Raw genomic sequence first — 4,079 nt, 5'->3', positions numbered from 1 at the left:
GAGCCGCAGTGGCGCTGACAGGGCGGGCGGAGGCGGCTGGGGCGGGCCGGGGGGCGCACGCCCCGCCTCGGGGTGCTGGACAGCTCCACGCACGCGGCCCCGGCCGGGTCCCTCTAGCGCTGAACCTCGGCCCTGAGATTAGGGCTGGCACTGCGCCTGTGGTCCCAAGCAGCGCTCGCCTTCACCCTTCAATCCCAAGATCTGGTCTCTTTTCCGATGCCAGGCGACCGTGCTGGGGAAGAGAGGGGGACTGAGGTGGGGTGGCATGGAAAGGACTGCCGGGGACCGAGACGATGTGTGGAGGCCCCAGGGCTGGGGCCTGACGTCTTCCTAATGCGATGCGTTCCTGGGTGATTTGCTTAGAGAATTCCCTCCTCCCGCTGGCCCCCTCCTCATTTACCTCATCCTGTCTCTAAAGTGGCTCACGTGTAAAAAGTGAGGCCTGTGTGGGGACATTGATGAAAACCCTGAGAGGATCCTGGACACCCAACTGTGCCCCTGACGGGCTCAATAACCCCTTCACCTTCCAGGGAACCGCGATGATGTATGTTTTCCAAGCATGTGGTTGTCATCTAGAGATGACCTGTCAACCAGGGGTTTGAATCCAGGAGAGGCAAAAATCAGGATGAACTTGGGAGAAGAATTGAGAAGTTGGAGTCAATTGAGGTCGGCTGTTCTTTAAAACTGATACTAAACCAGAGGTCCTCAAAGACCCCTTATCAAGGAGGCACCATAAGCTGGGGTGAGCCTCGCCCTCCACACACCCATGCTCCTGAGCTTGCCTGTCTGCCCTCACAGGCCCTGTCGCCCATTAAGATTATGAAGGCCGAGGGGAACAGCCCATTAGTGAAATCTGTGGCCACAGGAACTCATAAATTCAGTTTCACTGTATAGGAACCAAAAGCGCTTCTTTGGGGGAAAACTCTTGAGTTTTTCTGCACTTTCTTCTTCTCCTTCTAAGTCTTTTGTGATTATGGCAGAGCAGACTTTCCCAGGGAATGTTAAACGGCTTAAAGAATTGGGTAATGAGGGGTCAGTGGTTGGAGAGTGGTTGGAGAGATGGCCCAGAAGTGAAGAGCTCTTGCTGATCTTCCAGGGGACCTGAGTTCGGTCCCAGCACCCACGTTGGTTTACACCTGCAATTCCAGGGTGTCTCTGATAGCCCTTTCTGGCCTCTTTGGGCACCAGGAACATGTATAGCGCACAAAGACACTGCAATTGCAAATAGCCCGTGATCCAGGAAGAGGAATCTGTGAGTTTGTGACCAGACCCTGTACCACCATGACCCGAGAGAGAGAGAGAGAGAGAGAGAGAACAAAATGGCATGGATTCTCAACACACACACATATACATACATATATACATATATATATATGAGCCATCTACATATACATACACATACATATATGCATATATATGTACAAATATATACACACACATATATGCATGTATACATAGACATATATACCATGTAAGCCAGGAATTCCATTCCTGGGTACATAGTTGAAGTTTAAAGAACGGGGTCCCATACCCCGTTCACCATTATTGATAAAACATTGAAGCAAACCAATAATCCTTTGGCAGATGAATGAGCAGCCGTGACGTGGCAAAGGAATATACTCAGTCTAGAAAGATGGACATTCTGATGTATGATGCCACATGGATGGATCCTGAGAGCGTTACCTGTGTAAAACAAGCCAATCACAGAGGACAGATGTTATATGACTCCGTTCAAATGAGGTGCCTAGAAGAGTCAGCATCACACAGACTAGCACGCCCCTAGCAGGTATGGCTGCTGTGTCACAGGTGCATCAGTAGGAGTCAGAGAGGGGAGAAGCCGTGTCTGCACTCAGTGTTCTGACCTGTGGCCATCTGAATGATTCCTAGCCTAACACTCCCTGAACAAAAGCAAGTCTGCGGTGATACCAGTCTGTCACCAGGCAGGCCCAGACGGGCCCTCAGGACTGGGAGTAAGCCGGAGACTAGAAGACCCACACTTAGGACAACAAACCCCAGGCAGGAGTGAGCCCAAGACAGAGGACCCTCACAAGGGACTGCTTGGGCAGGCCAGACGAGGAGCCTCAGATGACCACCAGTCCGGCACAGCACAGGCCTGGGCAGTGAGAGGAGGGAAACAGACAGTGCCTGAGGTGACCCCTGCTTTGCGCATGAGCAAGGCATAGCACTCAAGAGACCGACCATTCCTGAGAGAATTCCAGACGCTCAGAGGCCCCCAGTGCCCCTGAGAAGAGCAAGCAATGCAGAAATGGAAGCAAAAGAGAAACCGAGGGGTGTGGGCACAGTGAAGAGAGGCAGAACTGGAGACTTACGGGCAGTGAGGAACACCCTGATGGGGGTAGCCAGTGGTGCCACCTGGGACCATGGTGGGGTCCTGACCTGTGCTGCCAGCAGGGCCACATCTGGGCCCATGGCTCTGCAGCAGGAGGAGTCTGTTACCACCAAAGGCCAAGCAGACACCCCTGGCCTGGGCTGCTGCATGGGACATGGTGTCTGAGGGCTGTGCAGAACGGGCCCCACCCCTCACTTGGGCATCCTGAGAGAGCTGTCCCTTGAGGCATGAGAGAGAAGAGCTGGCCCTAGCCACCTGCATTACTCAGGAGAGTGGTTGCTGCACATTTTGGGAGTTGCTGGTGAGCTGGCCCCTGAGGACACAAGCGTGGGAGAGTTGGCCCCGCCCCTTGCCACCTGCAGCACTGGGTGAGTGGTCCCTGCACCTTACCTGGACAGCACGTAGAGCTGACCCTAGAAGTGGAGGTTTGGGGTAAGCAGGCCCAAGGGCGTGAACATGAAAGACCCAGCCCTGCTTCTTGTCTGCTGTGGGGTGGTGTGAACAAGGGAGAGATGCTCTCCTCCCTCATCCCCTACCACCTCTGGCAGGCAGAAGAGCTGACCCCCAGGGTCATGAGAACGGGAGAACTGGCCCTGTTCCTCGTCAGCTGCAACACTTGGGAGAGCAGGCCGTCACCTTGCTAGGACAGCTGTGCAGAAGCTGCCCTCGTTGCTGGAGGCAATGGTGAGTCGGCCTGGAGGGCGTGAGGGCAGGAGAGCTGGCAGGCTGACCAGCTCAGACAGTTCTCAGGCCCAATTCCCGGGCTTTGAATTCCCTGGAGCCCACGCTAGCACCTACCCCATAGACGAACCGCTGGAGAGTATGAAGGGGCCGGTTCCACAGACCCAGAACCACAGGCTCTCATGACGCAGGGTGACAGCAGGACATCTGAGAGGAGTCCCAGTGAGGTTCCAGTATTGATAGAGCAGCAGACGCCACTCCAACCAGGCCAACGTTTCTCGCAATGAACATTTGCCAGCAATGATATATAAACAAAAGGGCATACTGTGGAACACACTGTGACAAACTACAGCTTCCAAAAGGAGATTTTTTTTTCTTTATTGGGTGGGGAGGAGTTACAAGGGTGGGAGGCCGGTATGAGGAGGAGGGACAGATGAGTGGGATTGGGGGGGATGCACGATGTGAAATTCTCAAAGAATTTCACATAAAATTTCAATAAAAAGTTTTTTTTCCAAAAAGAGTTTAAACTGGTAAATGTTACGTTATATGTCTCTTGCCACCATTACAAAATTAAAAATTTAAAACACTAAAGGCAAACTCGTGGCGTATACGGTTCTAACACTATTTCCACATGAGCTGTGAGTAGGGTACCCTCCCGGGTGGCTGCTGGACGCTTAGGGTAAATTCCCAGTGTCTCTGTCATCCAAGAGCCTTAGTCCTCCAGGGCGGCCAAGGGCAAGGCTCAGAGCAGAGCTGTGGCCACTGTGTCAAGTGTTCAGGCCACGGACCTGAGCTGTGTTCATCTGATGGTTTAGGTTTTTTGTTTGGTTTTTTGGGGATTTTTTTTCAAGACAGGGTTTCTCTGTGTAGCTCTGGCTGTCCTGGAACTCACTCTGTAGACCAGGCTGACCTCGAACTCAGAAATCTGCCTGCCTCTGCCTCCCAAGTGCTGGGATTAAAGGTGTTCACCACCACCATCTGGCGAGCTGTGTTCATCTGCAGAACCATCCACAGCCAAGTGTGTCCATCCACATTCCTAAAGCCACTG

General features: G+C 53.1%; 1 pseudogene; it reads left to right on the top strand.

Annotated features, from left to right (window-relative positions):
- Positions 1–1,772: 1,772 nt before the first annotated feature.
- Positions 1,773–1,896, top strand: LOC127676581 (uncharacterized; annotated as a pseudogene).
- The last annotated feature ends 2,183 nt before the right edge of the window (positions 1,897–4,079 follow it).

Source organism: Apodemus sylvaticus, chromosome 1, assembly GCF_947179515.1.
Source record: "Apodemus sylvaticus chromosome 1, mApoSyl1.1, whole genome shotgun sequence".
In the NCBI taxonomy this organism is placed as follows: Eukaryota; Metazoa; Chordata; class Mammalia; order Rodentia; family Muridae; genus Apodemus; species Apodemus sylvaticus.
Note: the sequence above shows the minus strand (reverse complement) of the source record. Positions and strands in the feature narration are given on the sequence as shown.